Source organism: Sarcophilus harrisii, chromosome 6 (genome assembly GCF_902635505.1).
Source record: "Sarcophilus harrisii chromosome 6, mSarHar1.11, whole genome shotgun sequence".
Classification (NCBI taxonomy): domain Eukaryota; kingdom Metazoa; phylum Chordata; class Mammalia; order Dasyuromorphia; family Dasyuridae; genus Sarcophilus; species Sarcophilus harrisii.
The window spans coordinates 38,773,562-38,798,765 of NC_045431.1; the positions used below are offsets into that span (position 1 = coordinate 38,773,562).

Genomic DNA, 25,204 nt, shown 5'->3' on the forward strand with positions numbered 1-25,204 from the left:
TATTAAAGCATATGCTGGGCCAACAGGTCCCATGTTACCTGATGCCAAGTGGGAATGTGTATTGATAGGATAGTCACTGGTTATCAAGAATGAATGGACTCTGCCAGTTCTGAGCAAGAGTTGGGGACTCCAAACTGGGAAATTGAATTTCTTTTCACTCAACCCTGTTTGAAGCCTCCCCAGCCCAGCCGGATGAACACATGGTCTTTGTGTTCGGGACCCAGAGATAAGGGGCAGGAGGTTACCGCTTGCTGCTGATGCACAAATGAGGGGAAAGTCAGTTGATTTCGCCCTTACCCTTCCTCTTGGCTGCAAGGACTATCAGGAAGAGTGTTCTTCATTCACCACTTTCTCTGTCCTCAGCAGAGCCCACATGTTTCCTGACCCCTGACTTTTTTTTTTCCTGCTGGAAGGGCAGTCACCTGTGCATCAGCTTAATTCACATAATGACATCCTGCCTCTTCTTATAGCCAGGAGCCCTTATCACCATTGCTGTACATTGTCTCTGGTATCCATACCATGTGCATGTGACCCACTTGACAATTTACCCATAGTGAAAAGCTGTCTCATTTGTATTATTTATCAGGAGTGGAAACTTTTGATCTGCTGAGGAAAAAAACAACACACGACTAATTTACTAACTTAAACATAGCTATAAAAAGGCCATGAGAGATGAGAGTATAATGTGATGGAAAGGCCATTAGTTCTGGAATCAAAGAGCCTGACTTTAAATAGCAGCTATATTATAGCCAAGTTACTCAATTACTGTAGGTTTTAGTGTTCTCATGTGATCTGGTTGGAATCAGATGAACTCCAAGGTCCCTTTCTGGTCTAGATCCTAGGATCTTGTGAAATAAGCCAGCCTAGTACCAAAAGCACTGGATTTGGGGGTGAGAAAACCTAGGTTCAAACCCTGCCTCTGCCATGTACTTACTATCTATTGATGTAGACAAATTGATGAATTTCTTAGGGTCTCAATTTTCTCGTTTTAAAATGAGGGGATTGGAATATATGATTTTGAGAGTGCTTTCCAGCTCAAAATACCATGACTCAGAACTATATTCATGGGGTCAGTGTTTCAGAAATGGAACAGAAAAGTATAGTTAGTATAGAAGGAAAACCATCACCAATTGACCATTTATGTACTGGAGAGGGCAGAAAACTTAAAAAAAAATGCTATATGAACCTAAACAAATGGTTCATGCAATCATAGAGTCTAAGAGTTGGAGTGCACTTTATAGGTAATCTAGTCCAATATCCTTCTTATTTTAGGAATCCTTTCTATATAATGTCCTTCTTAGACATCCAGGAGTTGGCCAGGAATGTTAATACAGTACATTCCACTACTGTTTAGAAAGGTCTTCTTGACATGAAGTTGAAATCTTCCTCTTTGGACCTTCAACTCTTCCCTCTGAAGTGACAAAGAGCAGAACAGAATTGGAGTCAGATTATCTTAGCCCTGAAAAGAATTTTATGTATCTTGTCATCCATTTTTGCCATATTATAGATAAGAAAACTTGGGCCCTGGAAAGTTAAATGGCCCGATTCAATATAAAACTCTTGTTTTCTCCAAAATAGATCTCTTCTTCTCTTTCCTTTTTCTCTTAACAGCACCATTATTCACTCATTCTATTCATTCATGTTCATAACTTGTATTAACTTTGACTCTTTCCTCTTCTTTATCTCCTATGTTCTATCAATATGAAATCCATCAATTCTACAGTGGACGTGGAAAGGTAGTGTGGTATAGGGGATAGAATGTTGAGCTTATAGGGGATAGAGTGTTGAGCTTGCAGCCAGGAAAATCTGAAGTCCTTCTTTGAAGGACTGCTTTAAAGAGCTATGTGACTGTAGGCAAGTCATTCAACTTCATCTATTAAATGGGAATGATAATCATAACATTTATCTCACAAGGATGTTACAGTAAAGATCAATAGAAATAATGCACCTCAAAAATGTTTGTGGTGGCAAGAAACTGGAAACTGAGTGGCTGCCCATCTATGAATGTTATGGAATATAATTGTTCAGAAAGAAATGATCAACAGGATGGAGAGACTTAAATGAATTGATGCTGAGTGAAATGAGCAGAACTAGATCATTGCACATGGCAACAGCAAGACTATACAGTGATCGATTCTGATGGACATGACTCCTTATAACAATGAGGTGATTCAGGCCAGTTCCAATGATCTTGTGATGGAGAGAGCCATCTGCACCCAGAGAGAGAACTATGGGAACTGAGTGTGGAACACAATATAGCATTCTCACTCTTTTTGCTGTTATTTGCTTGCATTTTATTTTTTCTCATTTTTTTTCAGTTTGATTTGGTTTTTCTTGTGCAGCAAGATAATTGTATAAATATGTATGTGTGTATTGAATTTAATATATTTCTACCATGTTGAACATATAGTGGAATACTTACCATCTAGGGGAGGGTTGGGGAAAGAAGGGGAAATTGGAACACAAAGTTTTTCGAGGATTAATGTCCAAGAATTATCCATGCATATGTTTTGAAAAATAAAAAGCTTTAATAAAAAAAAGGAACTAAAGTGCTTTGTAGACCTTAGGATTATCTCATCACTTTGAGTAAACCTACTAATAGTATACATCTCCCACATCTGCATATCTTGAAACCCACTTTGTATTCTCCTTTAAATTCACCTCATGTGGCCCACCTAACATGCTGTGAGGGTTTTCTTCAAGTATCTTTGACATCACAAGAAAATCAGGGGAGCATTTGATCTTTTGGGGGATTATCTCTCATTTTTGCAGTGGAGATGGACCATCTTCTTTTTTCAGTCATTCATTTCTTTAATGGAATGTTTTACACTGCTTCTTGTTTATAAAGTCTGCCAGTCTAAACGCACCTTCTGTGCCCCCTTTTCATTGCATTGTGGGTGCTCCTCAACTTTAGTTTTTGAGAGATTGTAGGCAGTTAAATGGCTCAGTGGATGGTGCATGGGACCTGGAGGCAAATCCACTCTCAGACACTTAATTGCTGTGGGATCCTGGGCAAATCACTTCACCCATTTTGCCTCAGTTTCCTCACGAGCTGGCAAAGGAAATGTAAAAACACTCCAATATCTATGCTGAGAAAACCCCAAATAGGGTCATGAAGAGTTGGACATGATTGAACAACAACAAAGTAGTCCACGAATATCCACATCCTCACCATTGGGTTATTGCCAGTTTTCTTAAGTTTTATCATATCTTAGAAGCAGTGTGGTGATGTGTAGAGAGCCTCTGAGTTAGGAAGACACCAATTCAAATTCCATCTCTGACACACACATTGACTCTAGTGTCAGAAACAACCTCTCCAGGTCCCTTCACAACTCTCTAAAATATTAAATGCAGAGGAGGTACTGATTTGTATAGTTAAGAGGAAATTCTCCACCAGGAGCTTCCTGCTCTGTTGAAATCACAGGTCCAGCCAAAAAGGGAAAAAAATCTAGCTCATGGAAAAAGTATGTAACATATAACCTTTCTGTACTGTAATTCTAGCAGACAATGAACAAGTTCTGTGTTTGATTCATAGTCACGATACATGTGTGCTTCAATGTAACCTAATTCTTTAAGCCTTTATCTTTCCATCTTTCCCTACTGTGCTTATATTCTGGGCTAATCATCATTCTCTGAAAACTAATGGATGGTTAAAATCCCTATCTTCCTTTGACAGACCTTGGTCCGTTTGGCCGCCAGATTCCAGCAGGGTACACCAAGATTTTTTAATTCATAGAGAAACAGGTTTTCTTTTTCAGTTGTGATTTGTTGCCAGCTGATTTCTCCACATTGTTTACAATCCAAACCAAAGATACCACTATCCCCATCATACTATCTTTCCTTCTTGCCCCAACCCAACTCCCTGAGAAGATAAATTTGCCTTTTTTCACTATACCATTTCCAAAAAGGGTTCCAAGGTGCCTTAGATATTTTGTGACTCAGTGAAGTTGCTTTGTAAATGACACACTCAATCCTTTATTAAGTTTTTCTATCAATTCCTCAAGGATCAATATCAACAATGCAAATACATATATGTGTTTATATGTGTACACACACACACACACAAATATATAGCAACACTATATCTATATACTACTACTATTATATTCATATGACTACTAAAAAAACTGTATTTCTTGGATGCTATGAGTAACCTAACCAAAGGCAAATAGTAGGACTGGATTGCCAAGAAAGACTATTTCAAATCTTAAGATTCTTCCTACTCTGAAGAGGAGAAAACATCATTTCAGCAACTAAAAAGGAAAGAGCCCCGAATCCCTAAGACAAAATCTTCCCTTTTTTCACTCATCCAAAGAGGTGCAGCTTGGAAGGAAACTTTTGTCCTGATTCTTTTATTCATTCACTTATTCAAAAATTTATTGTTAGAGTTTTACTATGTATAAAGTATTATGTTCTTATAATAAGGCATACAAAAGTATAAACTTTGGATAGGAAAGACAGGACAATTACACAAATAAAATAAAATACAATTAGCAGCAATTATTTAATAGGAAGGAAGGAAAAAGGAGGGAAGGAGAAAAGCATGAGGAAGAAGTGAAGGAAGGAAAGAAGAAAGGAATGAAGGAATTTTAAAGCATGTTTCAAGCCCTTAGAATGTGTAAAGCACTGCTAAAGCACTGAGGATAGAAATAGAAAATCAAAACAGTCTCTGTTCTCAAGGAATTCATATTATAAAAATCACTGGATTTGGTGTCAAAAAGATCTGGTTTTTCTAGGAGATCATGATATATGGCAACAGCAAGATTATACGATGATCAGTTCTGATGGACATGGCTCTCGTCAACAGTGAGATGATTCAGACCAGTTCCAATGGTCTTGTAATGAAGAGAGCCATCTGCACCCAGAGAGAGGACTGTGGAAACTGGATGTGGACCACAACATAGCATTTTCACTTTTTTGTTGTTGTTTGCATTTTGTTTTCTTTCTATTTTTTTCCCTTTTTGATCTGATTTTTCTTGTGTAGCATGATAATTGTGGAAATATGTATAGAAGAATTGCACGTGTTTAACTAATATTGAATCATTTGCCAACTGGGGGGAAAAGTAGAGGCAAGGGAGGAAAAAATTGGAACACAGGGTTTTGTAGGGATGAATATCAAAAATTATCCATGTGAATAATTTAAAAATAAAACACTTTAATTTAAAAAATAATAAAAAATAAAATGTTCAAATATAACAACAATAATTATTATTTTATTATTATTATTATTATTTTAAAATATCTGGTTTTAAATCTTAATTGCTACTTTTTAGCTATGTGACTTTGGGCAAATCAGAAAATTGCTTTGTGTCTCAGTTTTTTCTTCTGTAAATTTAGACAATAATCCAATCAATCAATAAACATTTATTCACTGGACTTGGTACTTAGGGATACAAAGAACAGGAACAAAACAGCTCTTATCCTTAAAGAACTCAGCCTGCTGGCATCCATCTGCCTGGCAAAGTTGGAGTAGAAATGAAGTGAGGCAATGCATATAAAGCAGCTTGTCAACTCTAAAGCAAAATAGATGTGTCATAACAACAACAGCAACAATAATAGCCAACATTTTAAACATGCCTATTATGTGCCAGCCATTTCACAAATATTGTCTCATTTGTTCCATGCAATAACCCGGTGACGTAAGGCTCATTTTGAACTAGGCTCTCCTGACTCCAGGCCTAGGGCCATATCCACTGTGTTACCTAGCTGACTTAAGACAGGACAAAATCAGTACCATATGTATAGCATAAATATAGCGTTTACTGTAGGAATTCAGAAAATGGAAAGGATCGATTCTGTCTGGAAGATGAGGAAGGGTAGGGGAAGGAAAAAGAAACAAACATTAATTAAGCTCCTGTTAAGAGCCGGGTAGCACACTAAGTGCTTTATGAATATTATCTTATTTAATCTCATTTCATCAAATATCACAGGGTGCAGGGACATTTGCCAGAACAAAGGGTTTGAACCTCCTCAGTAACATAGAGCCACCACTGAGGTAGGAAGAAATGTGGAAAAGTGAGATACAGCTCCTTTGCTTCCAACTCTTTGCTGCTACAAGAAGTTATGGCATAAATATTGGAGGACGTATAGAGTTTTTTTCTTTTTATCATTGACCTCTAAAAGATACATTCCTAGCAGTGGGATCTCTGGGTCGAAGGATATGGCCATTTTAATTGCTCCCTTTGCATCATTCCAAATTGTTTGCCAGCTCATCCTATTTATTGATTAGAAAAAAGTATATCTGCCTCCAATTGTCAACCTTTTCTTCTAATTCTGGATCTAAAATAGAGGTGATTCGTTACTTCATACAAAAAGGCCCAAATTTTCTTTCCAATCACTTAATTGTTTTACCATTTACTTAGACATTCTCACATAATACAGATTTTGCTCGGTGTGCTTGGTCATTGGCTCCAAGAAATCTATATGAGAATCAAAAACCCCATTCCACTAGAAGCAGTGATGTGCTGGAGGGCAAATCACTTCAACAAGTAGGAAATAGGTGTGTGTGTGTATACCTAAGGGATAATTCAATCCCCATGTTCCCTCTGACAGTCAGCAATGGTGGAGGCAATTAGTCATAAACTTTTGCCCCTAGAGATTAACAGGGGCTCCCTTAATTATAGCCATGAGCTAAAATAAATGTACTTTCCCCCTTACCAATAGGAACTATTACTTTTGAACTCTTCTCTTCTCCCTTAACCCTTCTACATATGTCCAAAGACAAAGGGATAAAATCCAAATTGTCAAGCAGTTATGGTATTTGGAGACATGAAATCATTTTGTTCATCATGGAGATAGAATAGAATAGAACTGGGTGAAATTAGATTGGAGACTTAGGACTGATCTTTTCACTGATGTATTCTTATTACTGTCATATTCAGAGTATTGATTTTTTATTTAATTTGATTAATTGATACTTCCAGTTTTAAATCAATTATTTAATTAGTTGAAAGCAATTGATACTTCTAGTTTTAAATATAACGTCTGAAGGCATAACATGATTGAAATTTTAGGAGCCAGCATGAACACTGGCTTTAGAATCAGAGGACATGGATTCCACTGCTGACCCTGCCATTTTCTATTTAGGGAAACTTTGACATCATTAAAATGTCATTTAGTTTTTTGAGGATAATTTTCTTCATCTGTAAATAAGAGGATTGGAGTCAATAACCTATGAGTTTTCTTACAATTCTGCATCCACGATCTGATGATACATTACATTTTAAAAAGATAACTGGTGATATTGTGTGGAATGGATGTGAAGGAGGAGAGAATGGAGACAAGAACACTAATTGGGAAGCTTTGACACTAGTCCAGGTGTGAGATAAGGACTTGAACAAGGATATTGGCAGAAAGAATGGACACACAAGAACTAACTGTACCATCATAAGGAGGGTGCTAAGGTCAGGCAAAAGGGTGATAGGGTCCTTCATTCCCTCCTGCCTCAGCTCTTGCCCCACTCCTTTCCTACTAGGATAACATCTGCTGGTAATACTGGGATTAGTGCTGGAGTACAAACAGTAGGAGAGGTTTGTTGGAGAATAGTTATATTCTAGTCTCCTTCCCTCTTCTCCATTGATATGAAAACCTAGAGGTTGGTTCCGATAAAAGAAGCCTGAAAAAAATCTGCAAAGACTTTCCATCACTTATTGGCCGCATGAAGTCTCAGGTAACTCAGTCCCAAGCTGAAGAAATATTCTTCTGAGGAACTCCTCCCCAACCCCCACCTCAGCCCTCTACCCTCTGGAGACGACATGGTGGGGTCTTTGGTGCCAAAGGCATTTAAAGGACTCTGATGTGTTTATTTTAAATTGGGTTTGGCACATATGCTTTCTATGATAAAATGGTTTATCTGAGCTTTGCTAAATCATTTCCTGTCATTCTGAGATCAAGCACCATCTAAACTGTAAACATTCCCTCTTCTGTGCTCCTGAGGGGCTTGTGGGGCATCCATTGGGATTTACCTTCAAATAGGGACTAGGAAGGGGCCCAATAAATATTTCACACATAAAAGGATTGTTATAACAAAGGGGTCCTAAATCCCCCAGGGTTATCTCCACAACTTGTTTTTTTATTTTCTTCTGACCTCTTTCCCCTGAAATCTGAAGGGATTTCCTCAAAATGAAGTACATGTTTAAGTGAAGATGACCAAGTAGGAAAGAGAAAAAGAAATAAGGAAAGGAGAGGGAAGGGAAAATAAAGACTCCATAAATGAAGATAAAGAATGTAAAAAAAAGAAAGGCTATATCAATAAAGTGATCTGACTGTAAGTCAGCTTCCATAACCCTTGATTAAGGTAGTCCCTGTGAGAGAAAGCAGTGGGAGCCTCAATTCCACTTCTATTTAATTGCACTATCAACACAATCCTATTGCAGGTCCCATTATACACACCTTACTCTGATTTGGAAAATAGTGCCTGGTTTCCAAGATAAGTTTTATGGAGAGTGACAAGAAAGGAATAAGAAAAGTTAAGTGAAGGATACAGAACAAGCCTTGCCTTAATACTTTGATCCATAATAATCCATGATGAAAGAAGTGTCCATGCAATGGGGTTTGTCTTTAAGTGGATTGAAATTAGGGATCAGCATCCTTAGCATATGACTTTTTCAGAAGGCAGTACTGGAATAGAGTTCAATTGAGGTTTTAGTCTTGACTATAATGCACTTGTGAAGCCTTTGGCAAGTAAGCTAATGTCTCAGTTTCTTCATTTATCAAATAATAAATTTGGATAAGTTGTGGAGAATAGGAGAGAAAGGAAGAAAGGAAGGAGTGAGGGAGGGATGAAGAAAGAAAGAATGGAAGAAAGGAGGAAAGGAAGGAAGGAAGGAAGAAAGCAAGGAAGCAATGAAGGAAAGAGAAAGGAGTGAAAAAAAAGACAACTTCTACCATCAAAGAGCTTACATGTGGGAGGGAGGGCAGGATGGAAAACAAAGTCTATGCATGGTAGTTTATTTGAGGAGGAGAAGAAGAAATATAAGACATATTGTCCTGGTGGAAAAGAGAATTTAACTAAGCTTCAGGAGTCCTGAGTTATTTTCCCAGCTCTGCCACATGTATTAGCTATGTGTAACCTGGGGCAAATCAATTTCTACAAACCTGAGTTTTCTCATCTGTAAAATGAGGGGGTTGGATGATGTATGGTTCTCTGACGGTATCCTCATGTTTGAAAAGTCTATGTTTTTTAAGTCCTTACCTTAAGGGAGTTCACAATTTATTTGAAGAGAGAAAGAAGAATGTGGTTAATACACTCAAAATAATGTGAAAGTAACAGAAGACAATATATAATTGAGCCTTAGTAGTTAGTGTCTTCCTAACTGCAAATACAAGTGAATAACAGTCTCTTCGAATTCATTTCAGTGGAATTGTGTTTCTACATTTCCATTGACAAGGTAGGTTCTAACTTCAGAGATTTGCTTTTGCTCATTTAATTCTCTAAATTACTCTTGTGGCTCAAGTATATTAAATGCAGTTTAGAGCAATTCCTTCTCCATCCCAAATCTAGATTTCATGAGATTTGCACTTAGATGGATTTTTCTCTCCTACATTGTTTCATCTTTAATAGTTAATTTTATTCAGGGTTTTTACATGATTTTCCTCAAAATCAGTATCTCTCCTCAATAATACAGATTCAAATATCTCATAATCCCACAGAACAACTGTTCTATGACATTTTTCTTGTACATTGATCTTGACTACAATTAGAAAGCAGGTTATGGTTGAGTTCGCAAACCCTCCTTCCCAGTTGGTGTTTAGGATTTGGCTTTTTTAAAATTAAGTTCTAATTGTGCACGAATTGTATTCAGGGAACAATGCTTTTAATTTTGTATCTGTAGCTTCCATGATTAGAAATGAAAGGTGATAGCCTAATAATGGCTACCATAGAAGTAGATAACAGAGACAATGGCACAGAACCAATCTGGGGGAAAAAAAGGTCTAAATTGATTCATAGAACACAGAAGTGGAAAGAAGTTTAGACTTCATATATTTCGAGCAGAAAAGCTCTTAAAGGACATTCAGTACACATGCTTTATTTACAGATTAGTAAAGTGAAGTCAAAAGAGTAAAAGTAAGTTGTCTTGACCAGAGTTAATAAATAGCCAAGGAAAGTTTTAAATCCCGATTCTCTAACTTCACGTCCAGAGCATCTTGCTCTGAACCATAAAGTGAGTCCAATAGACTCACTTTACAGATGAGGAAACTGATCCTCAACAAGTGAAGGAGTTAATCCAAAATCAAAAAGTAGTATCAGAATTTGGGCTAAAACCCAAATCTTCCCATTATAATATTGATTATAACATGGAACTTTCTTCCAATACAGGATACCTCACCAAATTTTATAAACATTATAGACTTTCTACTTTGAGTGGATATCATCTCAGTTGTTATATTAGTAGATGGATGGATGAAGTGAAATTCTTCTAAGTCAAAATCCAGACGTTTACATTAAGCTTTGTGTGTTTGTGTTCACACATGCATGTGTGTTTCTATGTAATTTATTTTGGCATTGATTATGTATCGCCACATAGTAAGAAATGATGAATATGGGGAAAATTTCTTTACCTTCTCATGAAACAAACAGAAATAATAATATAAATGATAACTACAACAATAGAAATGAAAACATCACTTATAGAAAGCAAACTCTGAGTAATTAAAAAAAACAACAAGGAAAGTCCCAGAAGCAGAGGACCATTAGCACAGAATATGATAATAATAATAACAACAATAATAAATATTTCCATAGTAAATCATAATAAGATTTTTAGTTTGTTTTTCATTGTCAAAAAGGAGGGTACAGAGGTGGGAGCCAGGAAGGACAATGGGCTGAAATGATTGAAGTCAACAAATTAACAAGTATTTATTAAGCATCTACAATCAAGAGTCACATTTCATGTTCAAAAGCACTGGAGATATAAAGAAAGGCAAAAAATAGTCCCTGTCCTCAAGAAACTTACAATCTAATGAGGAAGACAATATGCAAACTATTATGTACAAACAAGCTATATAGACAGTCAACTGGAGATATCAGAAGGAAGGCACAAACAATAAAAGAGATTAAGAAAGGCTTTTTACAAAAGGTAGAATTTTAGCTCAGACTTGAAGAAAGTCAAAGGAAGGAGTTGAAGACAAGGAAGCAAAAAAAAACATCAATAATAAAAAACATTAAAATAGTTATAAAATGAATATATATGATATATATGTTACTCATATAATGGATGTGTTCATAGTAATACTCACTTAAATAATATTATTTCAATTAACGTTTTAAAATGTTAGTACTCAATTTTTTGCAGGTAGAAGATCCTCCATAATTGACCATAGATAAATTTCAAATATACTTGATCCTTTTTTGTAAATAGAATTTTATTTTTTCCAACTGCATGTAAAGATAGATTGCAACATTCATTTTTATGAGATTTTGAGTTTCGAATTTTTCTCCTATTCCTCTCCCCAAGATGGCAAGCAGTCTGACATGGGTTATACATATGCAATCATGTTAAACATGTTTCCACATCATTCATGTTATAAAAGAAAAAACAGTACAAAAAGAAAAACCTACCAAAAACAAAAACAAAAAAAGCGAAAATAGTCTGCTTCAATCTGCATTCAGATTTCATAGTTCTTTCTCGGATGTAGAGAGTCTCTTGGAATTATCTTAAATCACTGTATTGCTGAAAAGAGCCAAATCTATTATAGTTGATCTTTACACAATGTTACTGTCATTGTATATCATATTCTTCTGCTTCTGTTCACTTCACTTAATGTCAGTCATTTCACCTTCTAAAGCAATTGAAACTCTATTAAAAAAAATACGTCCTTATATTAGTAGCTAATTTTTTCTTATTCTGCCAAGGTGAAATGCTTGTTCCAATTGCTCCGAGACTCAACATAAAGAAATTCTATCTGAGTTCAATTTATAGCACTTGCCTCAAATTATATATACCTGAGTCATTAACTCAGCCCATCACTTTAAAAGAAGTTTTAAAAAATCCATAAAAAAGACAATAATGACAACAAAAATCTTTCACTCTTTTTTTTAGTACACAATGCACTAACATATATTTAATCCGTTTCCCTTCCAGCATGAATAGGAATGTTATATCAGTGCTGTGCGTCTTTTTGACCACAAAGACCTGGAAAAGGTCTAAAAATGAATAATCAGTCTATGAAGAGTGATTTTCTACATAAAAATACTGAGTGGTCCAAAAGAAGGAATTCTAGTTTCAATACTCTATGAGTTTTGAGCCAAATTATTGTGGTTATTACATTTAATGATTCTATGTCAAAATGCATAAAGACACAGTTTCTGGTAAACTGTGCTAAATGAGTTTGTGTTTACTTTGCACATACATATTATGTACATGTTTCTTCCCCAGAAAGAATTCTGAGCTCCTTGAGATTAAGGACTCTTTTCTTTTCTTTCTCCCTCCCACTTTTTTTTTTTGCATCCCTTTTTGCATCCCTAACATACTCATTCCTGGAACGTGGTAGTTACCTAATAAATGATTGCTGAATGATTAATTGCTTGATTGATTAAAAAAAAATGATACTTCCGAGTTACAGTGTCAGACATTTGTCCCTGAATCCCCATCCTGGGAATGCTTTAAAAATACAATATTACCATCTTCTTAAATGTTCAATAATCAACAAATATTTATTGAGCACTAAGTATTAGAGGGGACCCAAAAAGGAATAATATGCAATCCCTGCAATCAGGGAGCTTCCACTCTTTCAGGATGATAGACATATAAATATGATACAAGTATAGTAAGTGACAAATTTATATCGCATCTTGTCCCACATCCCTAGTGGCCTCATTCTCAAGGAGACACTACAGGAAAAGAAAAGAGCAGGGAAGTCAAAATGAGGACAAGATAAGAAAAAAGCTCAATCTTTGGAAGAAAGAATAACAAAAGGAAAAATGGAGGCAAGAGGAGCTTCTCTCCACATCTTCCTGCCCTTCCCTTCCCCTGCAGTTTTCACTGAGGATTATCTAGTGGGAACATAAGTGAGCCCACAAAGCAAGCAACAGTGATTTGTCTTTGATTGTGAGCTGCCTAAAGGCTGAGTCCAAGAACAAAATCTGAATGTCAGAAACACATTTTGGGAACAAGAATGAGTGTAATTTTATGTCTCATTCTGACACATTCTGGAGACTGGCCAAGAGGGAAATAGCCCTTATCGTTAAAAGATTTTCCATATCCAATGCCACAAAAACCCAAACCTAAACACCCTGATTATTTCCACGCCACCATTTCATTCTCTGTAGCTGTGAAATTTTGAACTGATAAATGTCTAATCTCTAAACACAGAGCAATCTTAATTTAAGGATTTTTATTTTCAGAGACTTAGTTACTTTTTTCCTCCCCTCCTCCACCATTGATCTTTTTAGTCATTCCTGGACTTCCAGGGCTAGTCCAAATCTGACTAAAGAAAGCAGGAATTCCTCTTGTCATAGGATCTCTGAAGCAGATAAGAGCAGCAGATGTATCATGAGACCAATTGTTTCCAGGAGATTTCCAGACTGGTCTTGCCCATGCAGCCATCATACCATTTCTCAATAATATTTATTAAATAATAGAATTTTGGCAGCCAAAAAGCATAAGACATTATCCGTTCCAAAATTCCCTCATCATCACTCTTGAAAGAATTAACTCAACGAGTCATGGTAATAGGAAAATGGGAAGTCTGTGAAGATATCCTTCCCAAACTAATAAGTTTGCTATTAGCTAGCAGCTAATAAGCTGCTAATAAGTATCAATCTTAACTTTTTAGTGGAGCAGTAGAAAAGACTAGATATACAATATACATTAGTAAATAACCAGTTCAAAGAGCACAGCGATCTAGGCTTTTGAGAGAACTCACCCTCTGACAAAAATTGTTGGGAAAACTGGGAAACAGTTTGGCAGAAACTAGATATGGACCAACACTGGACACCAAAATAAAGTCAAAGGGATATACGAGTTAGACATAAAGGGTGATATCATAAACAAGTTAAGGAAGCATGAAAAATTTATCAGTTAGATCTGGGGATAAAGAAAGAATTTATGACCAAATAAGACATAGAGAAGATCAAAGGATGAAGGATGAATAATGTTGATTAGATTAAATTAAAAAGGTTTTGGACAAATAAAACTAATGTAGCCACAATTACAAGAAAAATAGAAAAGTAGGGGAAATTTTGCAGTAAATTTCTCTGTTAAAGGCCTCAACTAAGTTACATTTATAAGAATATGAGTCATTCCTCGATTAATAAATGTTTTCCAAGGAAAACAGGCATTTTTCAGATGAAGACATCAAAGCTATCCATAATCATATGAAAAAAAAATTGTTCTAAATCACTACTGATTAGAGAAATGCAAATTAAAACAACTCTGAGCTATCACCTCACACCTTTCAGGTTAGCTAAATGACAAATGTTGGGGGGATGTGAAAAAAGTGAACACTAATGTATTGCTGATAGAGTTGTAAACTAATCCAACCATTCTGGAGGACATTTTGGAGCTATGCTCAAAGGGCTATAAAATTGTGCATACCTTTTGACCCTGTAATACCATTACCAGGTCTGCATCCCAAAGAGATCAAAGAAAAAGAAAAAAAACACTTATATGAACAAAAATATTTATAGCTACTCCTTTTATGCTGACCAGGAACTAACTGGAAATTGAGGGAATGGCCATCAGTTGGGGAATGATTGAACAAGTTGACGTAAATGATTGTGATGGAATACTATTATGCTATAAAAAATGATGAGCAAAATGCTTTCAGAAAAAGTTGGGAAGACTTATATGAATTGATGGAAAGTGAAGTGAGCAGAACCAGGAGAATACTGTACACTGTAAAATGTACAATGATCAACTGTAATAAGAATTACTTGTATACTTTTCTTTCCTTTTTTCTTCTTCCTTTTTTGGACATAAGTTTGAATGACTAACCTATTCTAACTAATACAAGGATCCAAGGCAGTTCTGAAAGATATATGATGAAAAGTAATGGAGTCTGAATGCAGATTGCAGCATATTTTCTTCACTTTCTTTAATTTTTTTTTTGTTTTCTGTTTTGGCAGTAGGTCTAATATGGAAACATGTTCTGCATGATTTCATACGAATAACTGATATCCCATTTCTTGCTTTCACAGTGGGTGAGGGAGGGTTCAGAGGGAGAGAAACTAGAATTCAAAAATTTTATAAAATGAGTGTTAGAAATAAATTATATATGTGTATGTGTGTGTTTATATATATTAAATGTTGACTTATTTGCCTTATACCCTGCTCCTAAACATGCTTAGATGGAGCTTTGAGCCAAACCCTATTAGTCAGACTAAAAGATTGTTGACCAATTCCTATCAACCTAGACACAATGAACAAGAGGGAAATGCATCATTCTCTTGGCAAAGTCCATTTGATAGACTTCAAGTATTGAATATGATCAAGTCAACAAGACCAAAAAACCTTTTTAGGTAGATTTTGTTAACTGCCTCAGAGCTAACCTGGAGCTCTCAGACCCACAACCATCTTTCCATCTTTCCCATAACATTCCAATATTTTTTTCTTCTGCATTTGTTTTTTAGTATCTTTAGCTACCTAATGTACTGTATTTACTCGTGAGTGTTAAACTTTTGAGTTTTTCTTCCTTGATCGAGGCCTTAAAAAACCACCAGTTATCTACTCATTTCCTGGCATATATTTATTTACAGTCAACATTAAGTGTTCATAATTACTTTAATGTAATCTTGCTCATCAAAATCTTCAGACTGTTCCTATATGAAAATGCATTTCCAAAATGTTTTTACATAACTTCACATGTGTCTTCTCAATGAGAGGATGGAAGGAAAAGAGGAATCTAGAACTTAAAGTTTTAAAAACAAATGTAAAAAAATTTACATGTAACTGGAGAAAATAAAAATATTAAAACATGAAAATGCATTTCCAAAGATGTGTTCATTGTGTAATGGAAGGGTATTCAAGAAGTACACAAGTAGTCTGGGAGGGTCAGGGGTTAATGGTTGGAATTTGAAAACAAGAAAGTTATAAAGAGCTCACAAATAAGCATGATTAAGTGGCCTAGGTGGGGTGCTTATATAGTAATGACACAGTTCTGGAGACCAGAATGGATTGATTTTCATGAGACTAAAGGGCCATGGCTCTCCTTTGACTCTGATCTTTTTCTTTGCTTCCTTCCCTGGACCCTTTTCTTCCCCCCCCCCCCCAAATATAAAGGTTTTCTATGATTCTGCTCAGAGTCCTCTTTTCTCTGTATTTTCTCTTGGCAATCTCATTCAATGTCTGACTTCAAATATGACCTCAACAGAGATGATTTCTAAAACCGGAACCCCAATCAAGAACTTTTTACTGAATTCCAACATTGCATTGACAATTTCCTTTAGTGAAGAGTCTTTATGTAAAAAAAAAAAAAAAAATCCACAGTAGACACAAATGATGTTATAATAGAATTTTTAGTCAGAGAAACTATATGTAACATCTTGGTCTTCTACTTATTACTTATGTGACCTTTAATAAATCATTTAACCCATATGATTTCCCATCTGTATATATTATCTTATGAATGGTGGTTATGTAATAAAAGGTATCTTGGGTGCCCTCAGGAACAACTACAATAACTCACCAATTCCATTTGGTGCTCATCATTCACCATTCAATGCTACTATCACTTATTTCTTCTTTATCTCTCAAGGTTCAAAAGCAATCTCTCTGTCTCTGTCTCTCTGTCTCTCTGTCTCTCTGTGTGTCTCTGTCTCTATCTGTCTCTATGTGTATCTCTGTTTCTGTCTCTCTGTCTCTCTGTCTTTATCTGTCTGTCTCTTTCTCTGTGTCTCTATCTGTCTCTCTGTGTCTGTCTGTCTTTGAATCTCTCTATATGTGTCTCTCTGTCTCTGTCTCTCTGTCTTTGTCTCTTTCTCTCTGTCTCTCTGTCTCTTTCTCTCTATCTCTGTCTGTCTTTCTGTGTCTGTCTGTCTCTGTATCTATGTGTGTCTCTCTTTCTCTGTCTCTGTCTCTGTCTCTATCTCTCTTTTTCTTTCTCTGTCTCTCTCTCTCCCCTCATTATTGCTGGGTGAGATTACCATAAGAAAATAAAGAAAAAAGAGGCCTGAGGACAGAATCATAGGAAATCTATATTTTAGGGGAAATTAAAAAAGAAAAAAAAAAGGAAAAGAGAATCCAGGAAAAGAAACAGAGTAAAATAGATCAGAGATAAAAGAGATAAGAGAGCATTTTAGTGTCATGGAAGTCAACTCACTCTTGTCTCTTGACAAGTATCATTAACATCTGAACAACCATTATAAATAAATCCCTCTTTTTCACTGGCTCAGTCTCCCCTCCAAAGTAATCTCAATGAACTCTGATTCCATAGGTTAGTTTCTCCTCTCTCAATCTCAAACCTAAAATTATAGGCCTAGACAAAAATACTGATAGCCATGTAATGTGTTAACATTATCAACATTTGCAATCACAAATAAACATTTGGATAAAATATAAAAGGCTGTGATGGATCTCACCACTATAATCACTTCATGCAGGGGAAATAAAGGAGCTTCTTACTAGAATTCTTTTCACCAACTGTCTCAAAAGCCAAGATCTCAGCTCTTCTCCATTACTGTTTCACATTTGTCTTTATGTCTTTCACTTTCCAGTTCATATTCATTTGCTTGTGTATTGTTGTTGCTTCCCTGATTTCTCCAAAACTTAGGCAAAAGTTTCTCCTTCAAACACTGGAATCACAAAATAAACTGAGCTATCCTTAGAGCCTACCAACATTTTTCCCTCAGTAATTTCTCTTCTCATAAATCATCCAAAGTCTCTATAATCCTGTAAAGGTCATTCAAAGTCTCTCAGCCTCCAGGGTTGTCATAAAATGTCTGAGTGATCTTGGGTTTCAGAAATTCAGGGCTGAATGTCAAAAAGAGGGGTTGAACTCATTGTTTTCTAAAGTTCATTCAAGCTACAAATCTATGATCCTACAATATAATAAACAATTTAAAGACTTGAAACCATAACAGTTTTAATGAAACCTGGGAAGGTTTATATGAACTGAAGCAGAATAAAATGAGCAGTACAAGAACAATTTAAACAATAAAAAAAAAATGGTAAAAATAATTTTGAAAGACTTATGAACCTTGATCAACACAATGACCAACCATGAGTCTAGAGGACAAATGATGAAACCTGCTACCTATCTCTTGGAAGAAAGGTAATGGATTCAAGGTGCAGAATGAGACATATTTGTTGGACATGGCTATTTCAGGAATTTGTTTTAACTATGCATATTTGAAAGAAAATTGATTTTTGTTAACTGAAGAACTGAAATGTAATTTTGAGCCTTAACACTGTATTTTTATTTATTTTAAAATTCCTTTCTGATAGTAACATAAATCATAGAGTTATATTTTAAAGTAAAGAAATTGATATGTGACAGGCTAATATGATTACTTTAAATTTCATTTTTATTTTTTTAAATTTTGATTTTCAGCTCTAATTCTCTCCCTCCCTTTACTTTATCCCCCAACCATTGAGAAGGCAAAGAAATATGATACCTATTATACACATGAAATCATATAAAACATTTTTGCATATCCCATGTTTTAGAGGATAAAAGTAGGAAAAATAAAGGGAAAAATATGCTTCAATATCTACAATATGAATTTATCAGTTTTTTAAATGAAAGTAGATAGCATTTTTCATCATGGGTCCTCTGAAGTTGTGGTGGATCACTGTATTAATCAGAGTAACTAATTCTTTCACAGTTGATTACTTTTCAATTTTGCTATTATCATGTACATTGTTCTTCTGGTTCTGTTCATTTCACATAGTATAGGCTCATGTAAGTCTTCCCTGGTTTTTCTGAAACTATTGCTTTCATCATTTCTTATAGCACAATAGTATTCCATCATATCCATATACCCAACTTGTTCAGATATTCTCTAATTAATGGGCACACCCTCAGTTTCCAATACTTTTTCAACATTAAAAAAGAGTTGCTTTTTTATTTGATCTCCTTGGGAGTATAGATCTCGTGGCAATATTGCTGAGGCAAAAGGTATGCACAGTTTTGTAGCCTTTTAGGCATAGTTTCAAAACATTCTCCAGAATGCTTAGAATGGTTCACCAATTTACCAATAATGTGTCAGTGTCCCGATTTTCCTATATCCTTTTCAGTATTTGTCATTTTCCCTTTCTGTCATATTAATCAATATGATTGATGTGAGATGGTTTTAATTTGTTGCTTTAATTTGCATTTCTCTAATTATTAGCAATTTAGAACTTTTTTCATAAGGTTATTGATAGTTTTGATTTCTTCCTGTGAAAAAAATCTGTTCATATCCTTTAATTATTTATCCATTAAGGAATGACTTTTTAAAAAAAAAAACAATAAATTTGACTCAGTCCCCTACACATTTGAGAAATGAGATCCTTATCACAGAAAAAAAAAACAAAAACAAAAACAAACTTCTGTAACTCTACCACTGCTTATTTCCTGCTTTTCTTCTAATTTTGGCTAAATTGATTTTGTTTGTGCAATTTTTTTTAAATTGTATCTAAACAAAATTATCCATTTTCTCTCTTGGGAACCACTCTATTTCTTGTTGGGTCATGAACTCTTTCTCTATCAATGCTGTAATAAGTCATTTCTTTCATTCTCCCCTAATGTGCTGTTGTCATCACCTTTTATGTTTAAATCAAAGACCTATTTTGAACTTATCTTGATACATGCCATGAGATGTTGAGTTATGCCTCCTTTCTATCAGACTACTTTCCAATTTTCTCAGCAGTTTTTGTCAGATAGTGAGTTCTTGCCCCAGTAACTTAGATCTTTGTATTGATCAAACATAAGGTTACTACATCTGTTTGCTTCTATATATTGTATACCTGATCTATTTCATTGATCTATTTCTTATCTAGTACCAAATTATTCTAAGGATTACCACTTTGTAACATAGTTTGAAATGTGGTATTCCTAGACTCCCTTTTTTCACAATTTTTTTCGTAGATCCTTTTGACATTCTTAAACTATTTGTTTCTCCTAGTGAATTGTCCTTTTTTTAGCTACCTAAAGTAATTTTTTGGTAATGAGATTGGTATGTCATGGAATAAATAATTTATTTTAGGTAATATTGTCATTTTTTAAAATGTTGATTTTGTCTACCCATAAGCAATTAATGTTTCTCAATTATTCATATTTGTCTTTGTATGAAAAGTGTTTTATAATTGGATTCATATAGTTACTGGGTATCTACAACAAAACATCCTATTTTTGAATAATTTTGAAAACCCTCATAGTTGTAATATACAGGCATCTAAGTTTTGCAGGGGATAAAAGGCTGGATTTGGAGTCAGGAACACTTGAGTTCAATTCTGCCTCAGATACAACTATAAAATTTTGAACAAGTCACTTAACCTCTACTTACCTCAGTTTCCTCATTTGTAAAAGTAGATATAGTAAAAGTAGCTATCTTCCAAGGTTGTTATGAGGGAAAAAAATAATGTTTATAAAGCACTTTGCAAATTTTAAAGTATCATATAAATGTTATCCATTATTATTAGCATTAGGCCTTGCATCACCTAGCAGATAAATAGAACAATCTACTCATCTCATTTTACAGATGAGGAAAGTCAGTTTCAAAGAGGGCAGGTGACTGCTCTAATGTCACCAAGAAAAGCCTGTGTGGAAGCTTCATTTTGAATCTCAGCTTCCTAATCCTTCCATGACACTGGGGCCACCTCTGAATTTTAGAACCTCAAGAAAGTTTCCATTGACAAAGCAAGTGTAAGGCAATATCTCGTTATTCTTCTTTACTGATTAAAAAAAAAAAAAGAAACTTTCACATTCATTTTTGACTCTGAGCAAGCTAATAACCTCCAATTCCAAAAAGGACAGCCCCTAATTTACATTTCATTGCATTGGAGGGTGAACCGTTATATGCTGCTGTCCTGACCATAGAAAACAATCAAGTGCAATGATAACGTGCCTGTAATTAGACCATCTTTCCTTGTTTCTCAGGGAGTTCACTGCTGGCCACTTCTCAGCCCGTCTGTCTGCCAATTCCATGGACTCAGCCTGAGTGTTAGTCATCACTTCAGAGACACTCTTCCAGGAAAACACTTTTGTTTCTGCTTTTCCTCTTCATCTACTTCCTTTTTGTTGTTGTTTCCACAAAGGAAGAAATAAAAACCATTCTAAAAGTGAACTTGGTTGTGTTCTACCCCAGGATCAGGTTTTTAATCATGTTATAATTGATTGGTTTGACTTTTGAACTTCTGAATAAGCTATTATTGGTCTCCCACCCACAGTATGTTTAATAATAAAATAATAATTTAAAATAATATTTAATAATAATAAGCAGCATTACATATTGCTTTAAAATTTGCAAAATTCTTTACATATATTATCATTTATAATCCTCACAATGATCCCGAGAGGTAGATAGTAATTATTATTTCTGTTTAACAGATTAGGGAACTAAAGTAGGTTGAAATTAGCCTTTAAGTTAGCTGCTTTAAAGGTTATAGATTTTGCCGTTTGTGATGTGCTGACTCCTAGTGTGTCCCACTATTATTATGTCTTCAGCCAATTATGGCTAACATCTGAGCTGGCTTTGATTGAGGCTTTCCTGATTTTGTTCTATTCATTTTGCCATTCAACAATCTTAAATAGTATAGATTTTTGTTTGTGAAACTGTAGTTCCTCAGAGTGTGTATGTCATCGCATCTTAATATTATCATGTTTTCACGTATTTTCATTTATATTTATTTATATATAAATATATTATATTTTATATTTATGTGTATTATATATATATATATGTATGTATTTATTTTATTCATTTATTTTTCGTTTCTTCTAGAGACCTTACAGAGATCTCAGGGGAGTATATATCTCCTCACCTGGACTCCTGCAGAAAAATTAAACACCTTCAGGGGTGGAAATGGTTACTTTTTGTCTGCATTTTTGGTGCTTTGCATAGTGCTTGACACAGTAAGTGCTTAATAGATGCTTATAGAATTTAATTCACTTGTAGAGGTATTCAAATAGAGAACCCATAGGTTCCCTGCATGGCAGGCCTATATGTATGTTTTTTATGAAGATGACTGAAGTTAGTCAAAAAAATTATTAAGCACCTATTATATGACAGACATTATTCTAAGTACTAGGAACACAATGAAAGACAAAAGATGGAAAGATGTTCAAAAGGAACCCCCCCTTCAAAAAAGAAAAACTAACAGGAGAGATAACATGTAAACAATCATAGATAAACAATCTACATACAGGAGAAACTAAGGATCATTTATAGAGGGAAGATCCTAGCATAAGGGGACCTTCTTGCAAAAGGGGAAATTTTAGCTGGACCCTGAGGGAAACTGGAGATGGAAATGAGGAGGAAAGGCATTCTAGATATGGGGAAGAGTGAATGAAAACACGGGAAGCATGAGATGGAGAAAGAGTTAATAGGAGAGAAAGAAGGGTGGGGTTGTGGGTCACAAGAAAGACTGGAAATACTTCCCTATAGGTAAATCAACCAATAAGAACAAATTGCCAGGAAGTACTGATTTCTCTGAGAAGAAGATGAGTCATGGGACCATAGAGCAAATTTTAAAATATTATATAAATGTTAGCCATTATTATTAGCATTAGGCCTTGCATCACCTAGCAGATAAATAGAACAATCTACTCATCCCATTTTACAGATGATCCTAAGCACTACATTTTACCGATGAGTAAATGGAGACAGAGTGGAGTGACTTGCCGGGGTCATATAGCTGGTGAATGTCTGAGGGTAGATTTGAACTCAGATGAATCTGTTTGACTCCATATTTGGTGCCCTATCCACTGCTCCATTTGGCAGTCCCTTGTCCAAGGTTACATAGGAATAATTTCATTATTCAAATGCAGTTCTTTTGAGTTCAATACCATTCTTTCCCCTGGAATACCCTTTCAATTGGTTCTTTCCTCTCAGAATAGCTTAAAACAAGATATTAAACTGTCCACTCAGAAATATATTAAAGATACCCTTGGTTTAATAATAAAGTCATCCTCAGTTTAGCAACATCCTGAAACTTCTGAGATCTTTACAAATTTTTTTTCAGTTACACTCTCTGGCATAGGAGGGCTGCTGATCAGTGAACAGCTCCCCATCCTGTTGGATGCTGATTCCTTACTCTCAAAAATGTGCCTGGGGTTGGGAGTGGGGAGTGGGGAGGAAGACTTGAAGAAGGCTTGAGAAAACCCAAGAATAATTCCTTGACTGTGGTCTTTGGAAGAGGGAATTTCGTAGTTATTGAAATGGAACCCCGGAAGGATTGTTCTGCAACAATCCTGCCTAAGAGAAGCCAGCTGTGATAGAAAGGAAGCAGATCAGTAAATGGTCAAGAGACAGGAAAATGGGGACAGGAAGAAAGAGGCAGGAAGGGCAGGTAAGGCGAGATGAGCAGCTCCGAAGTCCAGGCAGAGTTTGCATAAACAGAAATCACCCTTTTGGCCCTCCACCAGGATGCATTCTAACCACCTGAATCTCTGGAGTAGGACTACAAACCAGAGGAGCATCTGGGGTCAGCTATAGGGGAAGGGGCATCTGCCCCATCCCTCACTGTCCGCAGAACTTCCTAGTGAGCCACAAGAGGCTGCTTCGGAGGTTCGGAGGGAGCCCCAAGGCAGGGCTGGAGCAGGAAACAGCCTGGAGAGAGAGGTCAGAAATCACGCTGTCCCCGTTCGGGGGCGAGAGGATATCCAAACACCGGCAATGCGTCCGTCCCCGCTCATCCTTCTTTCACTCCCATCTCCCCTAGCCTTTGCCTGGGTCCGAATAGGCCATCCATCAGTGGCTTTTATTGACTGCCATGCCATGCCGTGAGCCTCATGCTGACTGATAATGGTTTTCCCTAATTCAACAAAACATTTATTAAGCGACAGTCCCGGTGTGCTAGGGCGACCACGAAACGTGATACTGCTCTCATTCCTTCAAGGGTGCGCAGGGAGTGATGTAGTACATTGCACCCGGGCTCTGAGAACTTATTCAAATCCTGATTCTGTCCTTTACTATCTATGTGACCTTAAACAAGTCAACTAACTTTTCTAGCTTTAGGTTTCCCAATGAATGAACGAAAAATTACTTGCAGGTTATTACTGACTTACTAAGGATACAGATGAAAAATCAAGGTAACCATTGCTGGCCAGAAATTCAAGTTATAATGAAGGAGACAAAAATTACAGGTTTCACCTACAAGGAGGACGGAAAATTCCCATGATCCTTAAGGTACAAGAACAAAACAGATGATAATGTATCTTTTAAAATGTTATTTCTTCTGGATAGAAGAATTGCACATGTTAACATATATCAGATTACTTGCCATCTAGGGGAAGGGCTGGGGGGAAGGAAAGGAAAAAATTGGAACACAAGGTTTTGCAAGGGTCAATGTTGAAAATTATCCATGTGTATGTTTGGAAAATTAAAAGCTTTAATAAAAAATAAAGTATTAGAAAAAATGTTATTTTTATCGCTAAAACCCTATCAGTTTCTCAATTTGGACAATCTGGCAGTAGCAGACTTCAGCGCTGAGAACTTTAATCAGCAGAGGAGTCTTCAGTAGCTCTGGTTGCTGATGATACAGGGGTTTTAGCATCTGCAGAAGAAGTTCCCAAGATGAATCTCCACAGGAGCTGCTCATCCCAGGATGATAGCCAAAAAGCTTGAGCTGAAAACCAAACTTGATCTGGGGTGGAAGGGCTGGAGGCAGAGGGATGGCCATTCTGAAGGTCTGAGGTTTACCTGTCCATCATTATTAGCAAGTGGTCAGTGGCTTCTGGCATTGTGATGAAGAAGGTGGAGTTCATCTTTATAGGGTTATTCTCCTCAGTGACAAACTGTGGCAACCAGACTAGAAGAAGGCTTGTGGTCTGGAGAGGGTCATTGCTATTCCAAAGTTCTAGGGATTCAGGGTCTGGAACTGTCCGGCTGCTTCTGAGAAAATGTGGCAGTAGTTTGACTTGTTTGGCACATGCTGCTTCATGTCTCTCCCTCAGGATGGCTGCTGCTGCCTCTGAAAAATGAGGGTCTTGTATCAGAGGGTCTCTGAAGTCTCTCCCAACTCTAGCTATGGGATGCTGTGCACCCCCAAATCCGTAAAGTTAGAATGTGATAAAATGAGATGAGAAATGAAAGAAAGAAGCAATCAAATATCTAAGAGAATCA

At 36.0% G+C, this 25,204-nt stretch overlaps 1 long non-coding RNA gene across 2 annotated transcripts in view; it reads right to left on the reverse strand.

Annotated features, from left to right (window-relative positions):
• Positions 1–25,204, reverse strand: part of LOC116420147 — a 162,141-nt gene continuing 136,937 nt past the window's right edge. For both annotated transcript variants that reach the window (XR_004230421.1, XR_004230420.1), the window contains exon 4: positions 1–1,411. This is a non-coding gene — a long non-coding RNA (uncharacterized LOC116420147). The remainder of the gene's footprint in view (positions 1,412–25,204) is intronic.